Genomic DNA, 21,922 nt, shown 5'->3' with positions numbered 1-21,922 from the left:
AGAAATTCTGTGCCCCTATCTGAGGTCATGTGCATGACATTTTGACCATTGTGACATCCTCTCCAGCGATGGGAAACCCCAGGCTGCAGATAAGCCAACTGCAAGCACGGCGACTGTGTTTAGTAAGGGCTTATTAGCAACCAGGTCAGATCTCCGAAAAAACAACCTAAGGAGAGTAAGCTAAAGTCACGCAGCTGCACAACAACAGGGCAGCCTGAGTAGCAATTAATTAACAATCTGCAGCCAAAGAGCCAGGTCTGTTTTCCCTCTGCGCTGACGCTTTGCCTCTATAGCCTTTCACACAGCTGTCCAATAGTGGCCAAAGTATATCTGTGTGTGTGCAGCAAAATTATATATCCATCCAGACTTGAATTCAAATGCAGCGCATGGCTTTAAACCCCAGAAACATCATAACATCTACTTTCAAAATGGCTTCTACAAATGAAAAGAAAACTGGTCCCAGGGTCATGTGACTGCAGCCTGGGGCAACAGTCAGGATCAGTGGGGCGGCAAATTAAGTATTGAATACAGTAAAGCACTTTGAAAAGATACAAAGAGAAAGGACAGTAAAGGGTGCTTGGATGTCATTGGCCACCAGACGACCAGGGCCCTAAAAGATACAAAGCAATCTGAATTACTCTGACCCCAGTGAAATCATTCAACCCCCACCGAGGCTCCTACCATCTGTGACATTATGGCTTCTGTCTGGGTGAAGTGCTTGGCCTCATACTAGCTGTGCATCCCATGCTGCTTCATAGCCCTATAAGCCTTCATAATGTGATTGTTTATACAAGAAGCTACATACATGCAAAGCCTTTCATACTAGACAGACCCTTAAATTTTGCAGAACTGACCCTCATGCAAAATAGTATTTCTTTCACAGACTATCCCTTTGTGATAAGTTGCATGTATGGGTGTGCTCTAATTTTGTACTTTTGCGCTTCATGCTGAGTGACTCTTTCATCTGAATCCCAATGAGCTATTTTAGGTTTGAGCCAAGTTGCGTTAGATATTGAGGATATCGTTTAAAGGGTAATTGTTCAAAGGCATCACGCAAATCTCGAATTCATGATAAACACACTTGAAGACACTGGACGAAGAGAATACTGGCTCAGCTAGCACTGAGTCACAGCTGACCTCTGACTCTCTAGGCTGGATTTCAGCTGAAAATGTGGACTGGAACATTAAGAGAATAAGGAGCATTGTATTTTATTAGATCCATCAGACAGAACAGCACTGTAGTTGGAAAGCTGAGCTGAGATGGTGGAGTTCTTTCAATTAGAGATAATGTGCAGCTTTGTTCCTGAACTCTTGCTACTTTATGGTAATTCACCCCTGCTGAAATGGACTCAGGGCTCCTATAGTCATAATGGGCTCATTTTGGCCAAGTTTTAATAGGATTACAGTGAGGATACTGATAGTTGCCTTGCGTGTTATTTACCAGCAAAGACACAGTGTGGACAAAATCTAAGATTGCAACTCACATGTCACTTTATTAGGTTTACCTTACTAGAACTGGATTGGAACCCTTTCTGAAGGCACTATTTATATTTTAAGTATTCATGTAATATATTAATGTAATATTATTCATGGATAGATTAGACACTCACAAGTCACTTTATTAGATACAGTTTGCTAGAACTATATTCTGACCCATGGGTCATACCAGCCCTAATTTTTCATAGCATAGATTCAACAAGGACATTCAAGGAATGTTGTAAATATTTCTTGGAGATGTTGGTCCATATTGGTCCACATATGATGGCATCACACATTTGCTGCTAATTTTCAGCTGGACATCTATTATGGAAATTTCCCATTTATGTTCAAGAAACCAGTTTGAGATGATTTTTGTGACATGACATCTTACCCTGCTGGATACATTCATTAGAGATGGGTACACCGTGGTTACAAAGGGATGGACATGGTCAGCAATGACAATTATATAGGCTGTGGCATTAAAAGGAATTTCAACTGGTACTGAGGGGCCCAAAGTTCCACCACACCTTTACCTCACCATCAGCCTGAACATGGATACAGAGCAGAGTAGATCGATGTGTTAATGTTGTCTATGCCAATTTCTGACCCTACCATTCAAATGTTGGAGCAGAAATCAATACTTATCAAGCCAGGCAACATTGTGAAAATTGGAGCCTCAGTTTCCAGTTCTTAGTTAACTGGTATGGCACCCACTGTGGTCTCCTGCTCACAGGATAGTTTCTCTTTTTTGGTATTCTCTGTCAACCTTAGAGATGGTAAGGGAAAAATCCAGTAGATCAGCATTTTCTGAAATACTCTGAATCATCCATCTACAAGACACGCCATGTCCAAAGTCACTTTAATCACCTTTCTTCCCCATTCTGAATCTTGGTTTAAACTTCAGCAAGTGGTCCCGGCCATGTCTACATGCCTAAATGCACTGAGTTGCTGCCTTGTGGTTGGTCGATTAGATGTTTATGCAAATGAGTTAGGTGCCCCTAACAAAGTGGGCAGTGAGTGTATATTCATTTGTATATGCAAAAACACAATTACACTGCCACTGGATTACAGTATTAGCAATAGAGTTTTCTGTATTGCTCTACAGTACTTGTAACAACAAGTTTAGCAGGGCTCCATGGGTATATCTTGTAAAGTCTTTCATGTTACTGCATCTCTGGTTCATCACATATAAAGTCCATGATTTCACCAGGCATGCAGAGTCAGATAACTGCTAATTGTATGGCAGAGGCAGATTTCTGCAAGGTAGCCTACTGGAGTTTTAAAGCACTCCCTGTTTTGCAATTGCATGGTAGACAGCCAACAGTCTGACAAAAGCACTTGCAAATCCAAAAACACAGCATGCAGTGTAAAATATGCTTCAGAGCCAGATTCCTCAGTTTATGACCAACAGCCTTCAAACTGCTAGCCACAATAAATGAGTATGCCAAGTGTCTGTCAGATGCTATATTTTATTTAACAGCGAATTGAACAATGAACTCCCCCAACATGGCTCAAACGTCAGTGTTAAACAGCTCTCATATAAGGTGTTTATGTCTCCTTATTTGTGTTAATGTGGCACATGATGGAAGTGGTGTTAGAAAAGCTGCTGTTAAAAAAGTGATGGCAAAGCATACAAAATTTAAATCTGACATTTTTATAACAAAAAAGAAAAACACTTTTAAAAGTGGACAGTAACGCTGTAAACATTACACCAAATCTGCACCGACAAAGAGCAGATTGATTGACATTTACATACTCACTCAGTGACTGATCTGCTATACAGTCAGCGAAACTGCGGTCATCTAGGACAGGATATTTACAGAGACACTAGGACTCTGTGTACAGCTTCAGGGCTGCACGAATACTCTGACTGCAAACATAAACAACACAAGCATCTACAGAAAAAAGTATGACCATCCATCAGCGAGGTCAGCAGGGCACTTACACTTTTATGTCAACAAAATGATGGAAATCCTGCTGATGATGTGAACGCACTGACTGAGATAAGGATGTTAAAAAAAAGGTGTTTTGCAGATCATCTCACTAAAGAGAATTAAAGAAGAGCCTCTTTCTCATCTATCGCATTGTGCACTGATCCAAAGGGTGGTCCAGAGGGCCTCATTTACAAACCTGCTTGGGTAGATAAAACAATGCTTATTCTCACCTGCAGCTGAATGTGATTCAGCTATTATCAGGAGGGATCCTTGAAAAAAGAGGGGGTGGGGGGCGGATGCCAGGGTTTGAATGCTGAGTGAGGAGCTGCGGGGATCATTTACAGCCAGTTGCCATACATTCTCCCTCTCCCCCTCAGCACATCCCCTTTCCCTGTCCCCTGATAGGTCGATTAATCATTCTGTCACAGAGACAGTGACCCAATCTGCATGTAAGGTTGTGCAGAGGAAATGTGACGGAGCAGAGGGCTTCTGCAGCACTGCAGATAGGCCGCATCTAATAACAGTTAAAAAGGGAACATACGCAGGCAGTAAGACTGCTAAACGTAAGGATTTACCCACTATGACTGCTCTGAAGAAGTGGCTTGGCTGAAATAAATAAATAAATAAAATATGCACAGTTATAGATAATGAAAATGAGTATATATAAACCTACCTAGACTAGCATAAAGACTGCAAACAATGTAAATAGCACTTCTTTAAAAGTTTTGGTAGGTCAAAAAAGTAATGCCTCTTTGACGCCAAATCGAAAGTAATGCCTGAGATGCTCAGCTTATGGCCCACAGGTAACATTGGGATCACCAAGTGGCTGACTGGACCACCATTTTCTAATCCACTAAGAAAATTTTACCTAGGAGGTCCCAGCTAAGTCAAGCCAAAGGATTTCCAATTAAAATGCAGTTGATGCTCCTGGATGCAGTAAAAAACCAGACGTATATATCCGAACCAAGACGATATATTCAGTAATTTAATGTAGACCTGCTTGAAACTTAACTGTTCAATGTTCATGTAACTTTTCAGACTACTAATCACTGGGTAAATTCAGAGGTTTTGCTGTAACACTGTTGGTGTTACACAAAACAGTATGATGAAACATGCTGAAAACCACATCACTAATTCTCCAAGTATGCCCCTTCTCTGTGATGTGCTCTCTCTGACCATCGCAAACTGTCTCCTCCAATGAAGCTAAGGGGCCAGAAAAGAAAGCTGCTGGAAATTTCGCCATGACTAGCATGTTTTTTTTTTCTCCCTGTAAAGATTAGAGTGGTGAAACTGCCCCGTCAGCACTGCAGGAGGCTGTGTCTAGTGACAGTGTCTAACCGTTTAACACTGAATCTCTCTGCCATCTCCTGCCAGCGACACACCATCACATGGGCTTGGGCCAGAACTGGAAAGGCTTGACTCTCACCTGGAGTGAAAAACAAATGGCAACTGAGCAATCATGGTGATAGCTGTGTTAACGTGTCAGAGAGGAAATCACTGACTCATTCTTAGAGTCCAACATGGCTGGCATTATCATTTTAAACAAGCTTTTGCTTGTGGAATACTTTAAGATTCAAGCTTAGGGAGAAAAACAATTTAACCTAAATAAAGCTATGGTAAGTTGGAAAACAACAGTAATATGGGTGCAAGAGGGCACACCCACTCTAGCACTATACTGTAACACAGGATACAGGCTGCACAGTTAGAATAAGCCTCTTTTCTTTGTGTTCCTCTTTAAGCAGTTCCAGCATTCGGGCACCAGCTGCCTTCTTGGTGGGAGCCAAGAGAAAAAAAGAAATAAGATTGGTGAACTTCAAAGCTTCCTCTCATTTTTCTAGTTATGTATGAGAGACTCTGAGAGTATTTCTTAGTGCGAGAGCCACTGGGAGCGGCTGCCTGAGGTTTGAACTTAATGAGCCTGCCTGAATGTTTTAGAGCTTGACAAAAAAAAAAAGAATCATCAGAGCATGCTCAGTATCACATAGCCTCTTGAATACTCTGCACTCTGCATATTGGACATGTAAATACACAGATAGAGTACCTACAGTTCTGCATGAACATATAATATGATCCCTGACATTCTACAGTGTACTTGTCTACTCGACTTCTTAGAATCGAATGATCATGTGACCATTTCAAATGCAAGCCATTGACTGACTTTGATCATTGTGACACCAGATACTAGGGGAGAAATAGACCTAGTTTAAATCCCAGTATGTTATTCAGAACAAGGCGGAAGAATAAATAATGAATTGATAATTAACAATTCTCTTTGTGCATGATGTAAAAATTGTGTTGTATTTGTAATTTGCTTTCAAAGCAGGATCAAAACTCCTGGCTTTCAAAAACACTGCAAAATAACACCCTAGCTATTTTTAGTCTATTTGTTAAATAGAATTTTAATTAAATGGAATTTAATGATAACTCTGCTGTGATAATGATAGGCTCAGAATTGCAAGAGTCAGCATTAGGAATTAAGAAGTACACGCAGCTCATTATAGGTTTCGTCCTTGGTACTGTCACCTCAGTGCTGCCTATGCTATATGTCCCATGAGAGGCAGCAGAAAAAAAAGAGCATCCTGCAGCACTTTATGAAATCCCCACCCCTCCCTCTATACTCCTCAGCACAACTGTCAGTCTCTTTTTGTGTCTAACTGCTCAGTCTAAAAAAATAAAGAGTAGTGGAGCTTGTGTCTGTTTTGTTACATTGTGGACAGACCTGGGGTTTGTGTGTGTGTGTGTGTGTGTAGTGTGCTTTTTCTGGCTCCACTTGCCTGTTTCTTAGTATTTAGGGAGGTTATGAGAGAAACCGGTGTAGCTAAAGGGGCAAGCACAGCATCTGTCAGCAGGGCAGCCTCCTGGACACTCTCCAGGAAAGAGGTACAACATCCACCAGGCAAGCTAAATGAGCCGTGATCAATGAGAATAATATACAGAGCCAAAGCTACACTCCCCTTCCAAAAAAAATTTACGTAACACTACCTGATTTGAAATGATTAATTTCGTGAACTCAAGGTCCTGTGGCTAGATCCCGGGGCAGATAAGGGCCCAGGAACGGTCTGTATTTCTTTTACAAGGAATCGTCTCGGAGTAAAGTTGGGAACACATGCATCGGTAACATGCACACAGCACCTGCGTTATTGTATAAGGAACGAAAAAAGAAATCCTGAAGTTGGACGCTGCAGGTAAAAATCCTCCAATACAGCAGCAACCATCAGCCCGTAACTCTATTCCAGATTCCACGAAGGAAGTGTTCAAGCAGAGCTGAGAAGAGACTTTAAAATACATCCTTACCTAGCACTACCGTAATTCCGTAATCCTGTTCTCCACAACAGGCAAACCCATTCACCAAATAGGCACTTAGGATTAATGCTACAGTGCCTTAATAATGTCCCTCGACTGCTTTCCCATCAGCACCAGAAACTGCAGTCCTCTTCGCACTGTTTCCACTGCAGCAATACTTGTTCTCCTATATACACACACACGCTCTCTCAGTCATTCTAGCTGTGACTACCCCCACCTCTGTTTCTCTCAATCCCCTCCTCCTCTCCCTCTCTTCACTCTTTCTTTCACTGAATGGAACCCCCTCCCCTTCTTTCAGCTCTCCCTTCCCCTCGCTTTCTCTCCATCTTCAATCTCTCTCTCCGTTCCAGAACTCGCTGCTCGGACAGCTGATTTATGATGCTGCTCACAAGGTGCTGTATGCAGCAATCTGTGCACCGATGCATAAGGGCAATCCAAAAGCAGCCAGATGCTCTTTGACCGGCATCCATATCCTTATTCCAAAAACCACTGCTGCTGAAGGACTCAATTGGTTTCGGATGTATCCCTCAGCTAACAAGGCTGCAAGTGTTTGAAAAAAACAACAACAAAAAAAAACAGGGAAATGAAAAGAGGACAGAGGAAAAAAATGATATATTACAGAAGACACCACTATCCAATAATATGCACACACTAAGATGCCTGCTTACCTCAGCAGTAGTTTGCTGCTTTGGCTTTCTTTTCATTTATCTTGTTTATGTTCTTTGACTAACACCCCTGCTACTGTCATAATAAAAGATTTATTCTAGATATTCATACCAACCTAAACCTTATATAAATATATAGATATATAACGTTAAAAACCTTTCCACCATGCTTTACATACTGTAAGCTGTGAAGCTTGATAAATAGAATCTTATCTGTATAATTCTTTGTGTAAATATTGCAAAACCATCGAAATCCACAGCTTTTTTTTCCCCTTACAGTGGGCGTTTTATTGGATTAATGAGAAGATGTAATGCACACTTTCACTTGACGCCAGTGGTCAACCAGACAGTTTGGAGCCCTTGGGGCACTGCTGTGTGTCACTGGGAATTATCATCCTCCCCTAAGTGAATCATCCACCTTATTGGCCTGCAATGAGCGCTGGAACCAAAAATCAATAAAGTCTCAATCACTAAAAAGGGAAGGGGTAGGGATAGAGAGGAGGGTGGGTTGCTGCAATTTCAAAACATACATCTGGAAGGGAGGATTGCAATTTGCTCCCTTTCTGTGACATTGCCATTTCTCAGTGCTGGGTCGAGGCCGTAATAGATACCCGCTGTTTTTGAATTAGAAGTGATTTGGTAATTAAAGGGAAGGTAATGGTATTCCAATAAAGTTCACATAAAGAAAAATGAGTAGAGGGCTCTGTACATCTTTGTCCGCTCCATATATCCTCACCTTCCCCTTCCAATTGATGGACAACCTGCTTTATCTCCTAAACCACAGCCACCCCTTTAATAGTTTCTTTAATAACAAATTTTACTAATACCGTTAATGACAGTGGTTCAGTGGTTAGCACTGTCGCTTCACAGCAACAGGGTTTGATCCCAAAGTGCCAGATGGGGCATTTCTTTGTGGAATTTGCATGTCCAGCCTGCACTTTCATGGTTTCCTATCGGCTTCTTTTCAAATTCTAGGTGTGAATGGCCGCGAGTCTCTCTGCTTTAGGCCTGGCAGACCTTTTGCCTTACAACAGGTGCGATATTACAGTTGGATGGATGGATGGATGAATGGGTGGATCTTTAAAAACAGCTAGCAAATGTACAATTTGAGTTTTATTTTTAAAGGCTAATTTACTAACCAGCTGATTTTATGGTTTACAGCAAACTCAAAAAAATGTTTTTGCATCTTTGTTCAGCTGTACACTGATACACAATTGGTATTAGTGAGTTGTTAGAGCAGCAGGAGGGTAATTAAGGAATTGATTCAAAATGACTACAGTGCTCAATCATCAATCCAAGAGTGTGACTCACTAATATGCATGCGTGTGTTTATGTCTGTGTCTGTGTGTGTTTAATTAGTAAGGAAGTGAAAGCTGAGGAATAAGCTGTACCAGACCTTGGCTAGACAAAGCACTTGCTATCATGATCTTTTTATTGTTGGTTTTGGCTTTATCTGTGTCTTCTGGTCTTCTGTCAACAACAACAACAACAAAAACTGAAATACGTTCTTAAAAATCACAGAGACACAATCCCTCCCTCTAGTTTTCCGTAGGGTGAAAGTAAAATGACAGCCTTCCTGTCTGCTAATTTACAGACCAGCTCTGCAAATTAACAAATGTGACAATATCCTGCCATCATCGTCAATCTATCTTTTTCACATTATAAGAGATATTTCATAGCCTTGTGCCCTAGTCTGAATCGGTATCTGAAGAGTGCAAACAGCATAATGATATGCTGAAGATTCATAGCATGCTGGATTCACCCGTAGTAAGCAAAAATGGCTTCTCTTCATTGAAATGTGAAACACAGAAGGGTTTTTAGTAGCAAATGTATCAACGCTCTCATCATAATTTGTTTGCTCCCGACTATTGCTGCAGCAGCAGATTCTCAATACAATAATAATCTAGTAATCATCTGCATAATTTCATTGAGTAATAAGTATTAAAAAAAACTCTAACAGACCTTACTTTGAACTAAGCAGGCCAAGTCTCCAGAGAGGTTCAGTGCAACTTAGAATCCATATTTAATAAGGGCTGCGTGTTGTGAAGACTAACTGCACAGAGCTCACAGTCATGTATTAGGAGCTGCTCAGTCAATAACTATAGGCAGCCATTAAAATGCACTACCCAGCCTTCTCTACAAAATCACATGTAGCACCATGTGCTTTTCTGTGCAATATTAAACTCACGTAGCTCCAAAAATGTGACTACATTCAGGAGGAAACCAGAATCTTGCAGTGACTCCGCTACAAACATTCACAACAATCCAAGTACAAATAAAAAAAATGAAAGAAATAGAAAGTGTGAAAACAAATGCTAAAAGAAAAATGCTACAAAAGCTCCCTAATATAACTAATAATTGTGTGTGTCACTGTCTCAAAATGATTTTTTCTGCAGCAGCTACGTCAATAGCAGCTTATCCAAAGTGAGCACATCATTACACCCTTGGCCAGGTCCAGTAGATTTTTTATTTTTCATGTGGATTCCCTATTTGTACGTGTATTTACTGGATTAGGAGTGTGTTTCTGTGTGTGCTTTTGTGTATTGCTTTTCTCTTTAAGTACTAAAATAGAACATCGAAAGGGAAGGGGAAAATAAAAAGCACATAAGGAGAAAGAAACCACGAAGCTTATTTTCTGTGTATGTGAGTAGAAAAAGGAAACATTTCCAGGCAACAATTATAGGTCCTGACACAGCACATACAGCAAATGTGCAAAAACACATGACATCATCTCATATTTATTTTATTAAGCGTAATCTTTGCATTTATGCATGTAGCTTGCATAAAGCGGTTCAGTGTTGTCGCTGTTGCCCTGTCTCCAAATCTTTTTAGTGACTGCTGCCTTCATGTTCTTGTGGTAAATATTTCATGCTGTGGCTAGCAGTCAAGGATTTAAACTGGGGGTTCTGTATCTTTGCTGACATGCGGTGCTGCAGATGTGAGATGAGAGCAACAATGCAACACTTTGTGTTTCATTGTGTTGGCTCATTTTAGATCCGACACAATGAGGGAAACCTCACTGCTAGAGCCATATAGATACATGTGTGCTTCCACGCTGCTGTTAAGAAGAAGCAGGTGAAATGATCAAAGATTAAAGGGGTACTGTAAGGGGGAAAAACATAATTTAGGACTAAAGGACATATTTTGGTAATGTTTGTTTTAAAAAATGGGTCTTTAACAACTCCACAAGTGAGTACATATACTTATCATATCTATTATTATTATAATGATTTGGCAGCTTTAAGTAAAACACAAACAATCTGAAAATCAAACTGATCAAAGTTAATCTTCCCATATATACACCGTTAAAAGGCGATATAAGTTATAATGAATTTCATATCGACCACTGATCACAACTGACAACTATTTTATTACTATTTCATCAAAACAACATCTTTTATCCCATTTTTTAGAACTTACTGGTGCTTTCATTTACATGTTCTCTCACATGTTCTTCTCACAGAATTACCACATGAACATGAAGGTTTTTTACAGTTTACAAACCAGGCGATCAGCATTTAAATAATGGCATCAATCTTTGTTATTCGCCTATGGTGCCACATTCAATCCTGAAGCTGATCCCCAGCTCTTACTAACTAATTGTGCGCCACTGGTCCCCGGGGTATGAATTCTCATTCAACAGATGAGCTGATCAATATTAATAACAATGAGGCTGACACAGGGCAGTGAGGGCTGAATGACGGCAGATGGATAGAGCCAGTATAGAGGCAGAAGCAAGTAAGCATCTTTCAAGGCGTGGCTGTTACCCGCTGGGGTTTATTAGCTGTCTGTAGCCCCTGCAAGGCTGGAGCTTCCATCACTCATGGAAATGATTCTGATTAATCAGCTGAGTGCTGGAGTGTGCAGGGTATACTGGAGACGGGCAAATCCTACAGTAAATCATATTTGCTCACAGTGGGCTGCGCCGTCATGCGAACCACGCCTTTCCCGCTCACTACATACTGCAGTGGGCTCCCTCCTCCCTGGCACATGCAAAGATTTTCTAAGAACAGATGGTAGAGCGGGGAAAGCCCGACTCACTTTTCATGCTGACATCTAAAGCAGTCCAAAACATGTGATCACACAGGGCTAAAATTCGATTGACATATTTCATAATGCAGCGGTGATTTAATTTTTTTTGGACTTGCTGTGTAGCTCAAACATTCTACCGAAAAGAAATTTGGTGTGAGACAAACGCAGCCGTTCTTCAGAAAGAGTTATTTTCTATCTCTCAAATAATAAAATTCAACAGGACTTTTCTTTCGGGTCAACTACTGTTTCACCCCAAAGCTCTTGAGAATGTTATATTACCAGACAGTTTCAGAGAGCATCCAGCCATAGACAGCCTGCCATGTAGGCCGTGCTTTCAGTGGACAGTAAGGGCACAGAGGCTAGCTGGATTTCTGAAATGACTAGGAGAATGAATGATATTTCTGAAAGTGGAGCTGCAGAGGATGGAATCATGTAACAATGTGCAGTGATCTGTCTCTGCTTAAAAAGAACGGTCACAGCAATGATTCTGGACCGCTCTGCTGAAGTGGAGAAGCTTCTCCTCCCCCTCACTCCCTTCTCTCTTTATCCCTCTGTGAACTTTCCAGCTCACCCCCAACTAATGTAGTCAAATACATAGTATGCCTTTGCTTGTCTTATACTTACAGCCAAAAGCTTGAATCTTGAAAGGTATATCTGGAAGTAATCACAGTGAGAGTGTTGTCAGATGTAAATCCTGTAAGAGAAAGAAAATGGCATTTTTATCCTTGGAGTAAAAGAACAATCTATGAGGAAATGCTCTTGTTTAGTAGTCCATCCATCCATCCATCCATTCACTTCCGCTTATCCTTTTTCAGGGTCGCGGGGGGCACTGGAGCCTATCCCAGCTGTTATAGGGCGAGAGGCGGGGTACACCCTGGACAGGTCGCCAGTGTGTCGCAGGGCTAACACACAGGGACAGACAACCATTCGCATTCACTTTCGAATCGCACTCATTCACACCTAGTGGCAATTTGGATTATCCAATTAACCTATCCTCACAAGTTGCATGTCTTTGGACGGTGGGAGGAAGCCGGAGTACCCAGAGGGAACCCAAGCAAACACGGGGAGAACATGCAAACTCCACATAGAAAGACCCCGGCCTGATGGTGGAATTGAACTCAGGACCTTCTTGCTGTGCGGCAACAGTGCTAACCATCGTGCCACCGTGCTGCCTTGTTTAATAGTTTAACAAAAATTCAAACTTGGCAAATTTAAGGTTGATGAAAAACTTTATTCGTCTTTTGGGTGATTTGAAAGCATTTCAAGATAATATATGACATTAAATCCCACTGGGTGAGCACATATTACTAGTGCACATTACAAAATCTTACTCCAGCAAATCATCATCATTTTGTGCCAATAAATACTGATAGCTGCCTGCCTTTTTTTCACACAAACAAGTTGATAAATCCTGTTTTGATCCCCAAAATGGCAGAATGAATGAATTATCCCTGACAGCTATCCGTTGCACACTACTGCTCAGCAGTTATTGAATTAATTCATTTTCATTACCGTACTGGCACTGTAATGACCTAAGTCAACAGAGCTTTGATTTCACAACACAGAAATCGTTGCTTAGTTTGTCTCCAAACCTATGTGCCACAACATCTCTAAGGTGTGGTTTACTATAAAAAAGCATTTACCTTTAAGCATATCAAATCAGATTTCTTGTCAAAAACAAGACAGTTGTTCACCACGACTCTTAGAGCTGGGTTAGACAAATAACAGATTTTAACACAGGCAACATGTCTCCCATTTGTGGAGTGCATTGTTTGCTGAATTTTGTGAAGAAAATCACCTTTGGTACCATCAGTGTCGAAAACAGGAAATGTCTGACATTTCCTTACTTTAAAAATAGTCAAAGGCTACAGGTGTTATTGATAATTTGGGAATTTCACTTATTACTTTTCTGGCCAAGAGTAAGCTGACAAAATCAATAACAGTTTTAGTTCTTTACTCTCTGCACACCCAGAATTGGTTGACTTCATATAAGCTGACAAAAACCTCCAAAAACATTTCTAAAGCTGTTTATCACACTTAATTTTCTTCTTCCTTTTTTTGTAAATCTGCACCAAAAAATGCAGATCAAATGCTAAGCTAAGCTTAGTATCTACGTGCATTTATATTTAGCATATAGACATGAAAGTCACATCAATTCACTTGTCAAAGAAAGCCGAATAAATGTTCCCCCATTACGATGCAGCTCTAAGATCATCTGTTCTTTAGTGATCTTGCAAATCAAACTTTGCTGACAAGAGCAATGATGAACTTCTACAATCAGTCAAATTCCATCTTTATGCTTAAACCTCAGAGGATATTTTATTTGGGGCCCAATTTCCTTCTTCTGTTTTGGCAAAACAATCAATTTCATGACTCAGTGGACTTAATTGCTTTATTGTAATTGTATCATGAAAGACATCCACAGGGAGAGATAACCAACTTCATTTTGTGCACTTCAGTGAAGGAGAACAATCCATACAATTTAAACCTGCCATCACCAAATCCAATTTTATTCTGTGAATTTCATGTATGTTATACATTCATTTGACTTTTCTAAACAGTAAAACTCTCAAGATTGCCACTGAGATCAATTCATCCTTTGGACCTGCTGAGACAAGAAAATCTAACACAGCTACAGTACTGAAAGAGATTTTTTTCTTATGCTGGTGTTTTATGGTGTTGTTTTTTTGTTTTTAATGTGAACACACCCAAGGCAGATGTAGACAACAAGATGGCTGATGAAAAATATCAGGACTACACAAAGGAATAACTTCAAGGTACATGGAAGAATACAGACTTTTTTATCTTTCAGCACAGAGAAATACCCGCAGTCCTCATAGAAACACTGTGAAAGTGTCAAAGTGAGCTGTTTGCAGCTAGCTGAGGGGCACTGGTGACAGTAAGGAGAAAAGCAGTGCTTCGACACTGCTTCACGCTGCAGCTAGAGTCCAAGAAAACAAGCGGCATTTTTTTGTACCCTAAAAAGACAGGTCAAATGACAGAAATGTGACAGAAATGCAGAATGAAAAACAAAAAACAAAAACATTCAATCTAACTGGCTCTCAACCTTAAACCTTAACAGAGAAGTTGTTTTTTTGTACTGCATGCTTATATAATACCATAATCCAAAAGAATCTCAGAAATAAATCTCAAAAATAGATTTTACCCTGTAAGGACAAATAGAAAGTAAAATCTCACTCTACATCATAAATTAGCTACCTGACAAGAGAGACAGACCCTGATGTGCAGAATCACAGATACAATCATGTTAAAGGGAATTGCCTCATGGTGAAAATAATTGGATCCTTCCTCACCTATTTATGCCCTCAAGGGACCAAACTACGCAGAGGAAAAATAACTGAATTTGATAATGACTTGGGGTTTTTTTGCTTCCCATATAAGCCCACATCAGTGAACCATACTGGCAGTGGACTCCTATCAAAATGAATATGACGACCCAAACTGACAAAGGTCAACTATAGTACAGATACCTAGGTAATTGCAATCCGTTTGTTTATCACACTACAACATGGCACAGAATATACATCATCAACTGTTATTTTTGTAGCACATGAACTTGAGTTACAGTTGACTAATTGCTAGATGTGACATGCAAGATACACAAAATACAATAATTCAGTTGCAAGGTGATTGCACAGGCCGCCTGGTGTCTCCAAACAATTGAAGTCTGACTCACACTGCAATCCCACTCAGTCCAATCAATAAAGGTTTGCAAATAATTCTAAACACAGACAGGTTGCCAGCACATTGCAAGCATTCTTCGTTGATCGCTGCAACTCAGCTGCAACGCGTGTCTCAACTCAGCTGGTTGCCAACTTGTATTCTGGATATATTCCTGTACATAAGTAAGTCAGGAAGTCAAAATGTCATTTTTGCTGTTAAATTATGACTTACAGTAACTATGTCGCTATTTGTGGAGGAATTTCTGTTTCAAATTATGAGGTTCTGACTGTACTTCAAACTGATATTAGTAGTTTAATTGATTGGCAGTAATTAATGAGAATTTCTGTTCAGTGTGAACATCTATGTTGACAACAACCAACGTATTATTACCAACTTCCCCCCCAATCAGTCGCAAACTGATAACAGACTTTACCACCACGTCCATGGACAAAAGTCACTTTGAAGATGGCAACTAACAGCAAGCAGTCAAAGGTCTGGTCCCCATCTTTAAAGCAACCATTTCAAACAAACCATTTCAAAGGTAATGCAGTTCCAAGTTCATTTCACACAGTTGCAATAACTGTGTTTGTGCTGTGGTCTCCAACCACTTGTTTTTGTTTTCCCAGTGGGAAGTTAGCATTAGCTTGCTGCAGTGCTTACTAAAATACTTCAAAACATATGATAACACTGCAAAATTTCAGGGGCAGGATGACCAATCGGCTATTACATTAAGACAAAATTTTACTTGCGTTAATATTTCATACACCCAGCATCAAAATAGTTGCAAAATTTCCAAATCACGTTGATCAAATCTCACTGATGTCTAACACAAAGAATCCTCTGATTAGTCTTTTTCCCTGGATGATCTCTGTTTGGTAAGGATCACCATGTAGTCCAGCGACAACTGGAAAAGTCAAACAGTATGAAACTACAGAGCCTTCCCATTCTTTATCGAGATTACTGTGCAGCTTTTCAGACAGCACTTGAATTGCTCAGCCCCGAAGGATCCCATGTTTTCTTTTTCTCTCTCAGTCTCTTACTCTCTCTGTCTGTCTCCAAGACACGTGGCTCTCCATGACGGTTGCTACAGGAGACTTTTGGGGGCTCTCAGCTGCCCTGGGTCTCTGAAGCATAGCATATGAACACTGGAAGATGTGCATGTGTGAGCAAGGAGCTTTCCACGCAGGAGGGATCTGGCCCAAATTTAATCTCTCTATTGTGAGGATGGCGGGTAAGCGAGAGAGAGAGCGAGTGAGAGAGAGAGAAGGGCCGTGCCTGCTGAAATCCCACTGGCAGTGCTGCAATGCAGGGGTTTAACAGTGAGCCAGAAGGCAGGCAAACACATTAAAGAATTGGCCTTTGCATGACACACAAGACACACGAATTTACACATAAACATAAGTGTACACAGATGAATGATCGCACGCATGCATGCTTACAAAAGCCAATTTGATATGAGATAGCTGTGCAAATAGAATTTGACAGGCAGGAAATAATGATATTAATATTATAAAATGATGTCACATTGAGTTTTTAACGTACATTCTCTCTAAGTTCTGTCATTTGCAATTTCTTAAGTATCAGGTTGCATTGGTAATGCAAAGACAGCTAACTGAGATAGAAACTGTTAAAAAGACTGAAATGGTAAATGTTCAGAGCCTTCAGTCTTCAAGTCCATAATTGGAAATAGAAAAAAAGCAATATACATATTTTAAATATTTATAATTATTCATGTGTAGAAAAGTATATACTCTCACAGCCACTTTATTAGGTATACTTTGCTATTACTCGGTTGGACCCCCCTTTTACCTTCAGAACTGCTTCATTATTATTCTTGACATTGATTAAACACAGAATTTCAACAAGGAAACTGAAGGAATGTTGGAAACATTTCTCTGCGATTTCAGTCCATACTGACATGATAGCATCAGATAGATTTGTTGGCTGCACATCCATGATGAGAATTTCATGTTCCACCACATCCCAAAGGTGCTTTATCTGACTCAGATCTGGTGACTATGGAGATGATTTTTGTACAGTGAACTCACTGCATGTTCAAGCAACCAGTTTGAAATGATCTAAGCTTTGTGATATGGCGCATTAAACTGCTGGAAGCAGCCACCAAAAGACTGGTAGACTGTGCACACAAAGGGAAGGACATGATTTCAGGCAGGTTGGGTTATTTAAATGAGGGGCTTAAAGCATTCCAAAAAATATTCTGCACACCATTACACCGTTCAACAACAGCCTGAACTACTGATATAAGCCAGAATGGATCCTTGCTTTCATATGACTTTGGCACACTTTTGGATATAGGACAACACTTTTCACTCACCTCTTGCACACCACACTGAGCCATCTAGATGAGGGACGTGGGAACTATGTGAGAATGCTGTTTATAGACTACAGCTCAGCGTTCAACACCATAGTGCCCCACATCCTTACGGATAAGCTCCGGGATCTGGGATTCAGCACATCCTTGTGCAGGTGGATTCACAGCTTTTTGACTGCGAGACCACAGTCGGTGAGAATAGGGGATGTGTACTCTCATACCCTTTCACTGAACATAGGGGCCCCCCAGGGATGTGTGCTTAGCCCTCTTCTTTATTCCCTCTACACCGCGGACTGCACGGCCAGATACCCCACTAACTCCATTGTGAAGTTCGCTGACGACACAGTGGTGGTAGGACTCATCTCCGGGAATGACGAGAGGGCCTACCGAAGCGAGGTGGACGGATTAGCAAAGTGGTGTGTGGCAAACCACCTCTCCATGAATATCAGCAAAACAAAGGAGATGGTGATTGATTTTAGGAGACAGAGAGGCGAGAAAACTCACACCCCAATTCAGATCAATGGAAACCATGTGGAGAAAGTCTCTAATTTTAAATACCTCGGTGTTTATATCAACGAGGACCTTAATTGGAACACACATACGGACTTCCTCATCAGCAAAGGCAGACAGCGCCTCTATCATCTGAGGCGTTTAAAGAGGTTTAAGATCTCCAAGAACATCCAGAGGAGATTCTACACCGGGGTCATTGAGAGCATCCTGTGTAATAACATCACGGTGTGGTACGGGAACTGCACAGTACAGCAACAGAAAGCCCTGCAGAGGGTCGTGCGCACAGCTGAACGCACTATGGGAACATCTTTACCAACACTGCAGGACATCTACGCTGAAAGGTGCAGATCCCGGGCCATCAGGATCACTAACGACTCCAGCCATCCCGCTTACAAACTGTTCAGGCCACTGAGGTCAGGGAAACGCCTCTGTAGCCTGAAAACAAGAACTGAAAGGTTCAGGAGGAGTTTTTACCCACAAACAGTGAGACTCCTCAATCAAAACACAAATCGGACAACATGATGGACAATTCCATACACAGTATATAATTTTCTTTTGAGTTTTATCCTTATTTTTATTTGTATTTTATCATTTACATCTGTATTTACGTAAATACGTACACTATAGCTCTTAACTATTACAGCGTAATATTTTGCACGATATTATACATTTTTATACTTTTATATAGATATTTTTTTATTATAAGTTTAGTAAGATGCACAGTCGGGGGGGGAGTACTTTTTAGCCGGAAAAAACATTTCACTGTGTGTTGTACTAGTTATAACTACATGTGACAAATAAATAAAGAATTGAATTGAATTGAATTGGTTTATGTCAAATTCTGACCCTAAAATTTCAGCAAAATTTGGGCTCATCAAAACGGACATTGTTTTCCCGAGTCCATTGTCCAACAATGTTCCTAGCTGACAGGAGTGGAACTCCGTCTGGTCTTCTGTTTCAAGGTTCAATATGTTATGCACTCAGCGATGCTCTTCTGCATACCTTTCTTAAAATTGGTTATTTGAGTTAGTTTTGTCTCCCTATCATCTTGAAGTAGCCTGGCTGTTCTCCTTTGAGCTCTAGCAGCTCACTTGATATTTTTTCTTTTTCGGACCGTTGTCTGTAAATCGTAGAAATAATTGTGAAGGAAAATCCCACAAGATCACCATTTTCAGACCACCCCATCTATGAACACCAAATATGCCACTATCAAACCCAGTTACTCATTTTGATACCTGGTTTGAACTACAGCAGGTTGTTGTAGAAGTCTACATGCCTAAATGCATTGAGTTGCTACCATGTGATTGGATGACTAGATATTTTGTTAAGCTCTAGTCAGGTAGTTCTGCTGATCGGAAGATTGGTGGTTCGATCCCTGGCTCCCTCAGTCTGCATGCCAAATATCCCAAGTTGCTCTCCATCCATCGGCGTGTGAATGTTAGTTAGAAAGCACTGAAAAACATAAGAAAGTGCTTGGGCAAATGGGGTGTGTTGTATAAAGTGCTTTGTGTAAAGGAGAGTAAAAAGGTGCTATACAGGAATCAGTACATTTAATAAGCAGTTGAAGAGGCGTCCCAAACAATCATCTTAGGTGTGTTTGTGGTGGTAGGTGATGGTTTATAAAAGCGCATACCTTAAATATTTAGTTCTTTTAAGATTACATGTTTCTGACTAACTGACACTAAAAATAATTGTTAACGTGCACTAATTAAATTTGATTAACACTGGTGCAAAGATATACCTCCAAGATAACAACGAATCATTTATAACACGATTCCTATTAATAAGATGGACAGGAATATCAATTTTAAGGCCCTTAGGAATTTCTATGTTTAGGTTTTCATTCATCAGCTCAGTGGGCACAGTGCACCATTTTTCTGAATATAAAGGAAGGGGTGGAGGCAGCCATGGGCTTCACTTTTAGCCCATACTGTTTCCCAGAGTGTGAGAGGTGAAGAGCGTGATGGGTGGCTGCTTACATGACAGATTGCTGACTGCGGGAGGCTTTTATAGTCAGCAGAAACACAAAATTTGTGACTCCTTGGCTTCTTTATGTTCCCATTCAGTGAGTAGACAAACAGAGAATGATAACATTTTATATCTTTAAAAATATTTGATCTTGAATAAAAAATGGAAGTGAACATTAGTATTTGCAGGATACTCTAAAATAAAATATATTAAACAATGTTTTGTAATTTGTAAACTTACTACACCTGGCAATGTTTTTTTTCTTATTTTTTCCCCTTGGGCAAAGCCTCTGATCTCCTTTTTCTTGATATGCTGTGACCACTGTTGGTTTATCTATAAGCCCACCAAAGCTTTGCTGTCATCATGTCACCCCTCAAGAATTTTAAGGATTAAAAAACAGCTCCCACGGCTCTTCTGACACCAACAGCTTGGTTCAGTTGGGCATTTTGTTGCTAGTGGTAACTTATAGTGGTATAGTTTAACTGATGTTAACACATCCAGCATGTTGTCAGTTCATGAAAACCTTAACATGCGTCTTTTGTTCTATTGCCTAAATACTTTGTTAGATTATTGTCCAAATGTTGTACTAGCGCTGGTATTATAGTTTGTATGATTTGTGTTGTAAAATTTTATTTCCTATCATTAGCTTTCCAGGGGGCTAACAAACCAAGCTAGCAACTATACTTCCTGGACCTAATATTAAGGTACAGTAAAAGCTGAGTTAAGTAAATGTTGAATTAATATTGGGATAATTGCTGTGTTAGGGGCAGAGTTGTCCAGGACCAGTCAGTTTTGTGGTTGTTGTTGTTTTGTTTTTTGTTGATTTATTGTTTTGTCAGAAATTTCTGAACTGAATTCTTAGTTCAATCCTAAACTATGTTTATTGATAAGTGAGAACAGAATTGCAAAATACTTCAAAAAATACTTCAATACATGCTAGAAATAAATGATGTTTATCCAGCAGGATAACAACTCAATCAATTTGTTTGTTGAAGGTGACAGTCAGTTCACTGTATTCAAACGGCCTTCACAGTCACCAGCTTTCAATCCAATAGAGCAACTTTGAGATTTGGCACAACAGGAGATCGCCATCGGGGATGTGCAAACAAGAAGTCTGCAGCAACTACGTGAAGCTCCATGTCAAGTCTCAGAGGAATGTTTCCAGCACCTTGTTGAATGCAACAAGATGCTGGAAAGGCGCTTTGTGCAACAAAGAATTAAGCCAGTCCTGAAAGCAAAAGGGGGTCCAACCCTTTGCCAGCAAGGTGTAACTAAAAAAGCGTGTCTACTGTAAATCAAACACTTGTAGGAAAATGTGCTTTCATTTTCTTGACAATTTTTCTCAGATGAAGCTACATCTTTGGTGATTTTATCTCAAAACTATTTGAAATAAGTAAATTTGTCTTGATACATGGAAAAACTATATCTATATGATTTGATTAAAATTATTTTTAAATGAAATGAAGTGCATATATGAGACATCTAACGTTTATGTTTTTACAACAACGACTGCTATTCATGCTGACAAAAGGGGTCATTACCAACCCAGCAACCCACTGCACTCATGGTGTCGTAGCCCTACTAATCTAGCATGAAGTAAGGTGCAACATGAAAAACTGAATTATTGGCATAATGGAACAAAAACAGAAGAACTCAGCATGATATTTTAGTCCATAAAACCAAAACCATTATCTAAAACCAAAACTTTCTGACAAACTACAAGACCGTTAAATAAGTAATCTTGACTAAGCTAGATCTACTTTCACTTTCAAAATGAACATAAAATGCATTTAAAGTCGAGTTGCATGTAGAAAATTTTCAGAATAGGATTAATGCTTATGTTTATAACTGGATGGAGCTATTGCTTGATTTGTGAAGTACGGTATTTAGTCTAAAGGAATATTGATACAAATACCATAAGAGTGATAATAAAAGAATGAATTCAATTTGGGCATAATTTGCGTATGTGAAGAGATCAAAAATAAAAGATGCACATAATTTGAAAATCTGACTTT

The 21,922-nt window shown here is 40.0% G+C and overlaps 1 protein-coding gene across 4 annotated transcripts in view; it reads right to left on the bottom strand.

The window, feature by feature from the left end:
- Positions 1 to 21,922, bottom strand: part of LOC146550749 (synaptotagmin-2-like) — a 65,058-nt gene that overhangs the window by 21,225 nt on the left and 21,911 nt on the right. For 3 of the 4 annotated variants that reach the window (XM_085259984.1, XM_085259983.1, XM_085259986.1), the window contains one exon: positions 12,038 to 12,107. The gene's annotated coding sequence lies outside the window, so the exon portion shown is untranslated. Of the gene's footprint in view, positions 1 to 6,707; positions 6,916 to 12,037; positions 12,108 to 21,922 lie in introns of those variants that run through there. The other variant, XM_085259985.1, reaches the window with a different exon arrangement.

Source organism: Mchenga conophoros, linkage group LG20, assembly GCF_057382185.1.
Source record: "Mchenga conophoros isolate Kocher_MC1m ecotype Shallow Benthic linkage group LG20, M_conophoros_male_GT1.1, whole genome shotgun sequence".
NCBI classification, from domain to species: Eukaryota; Metazoa; Chordata; class Actinopteri; order Cichliformes; family Cichlidae; genus Mchenga; species Mchenga conophoros.
Note: the sequence above shows the minus strand (reverse complement) of the source record. Positions and strands in the feature narration are given on the sequence as shown.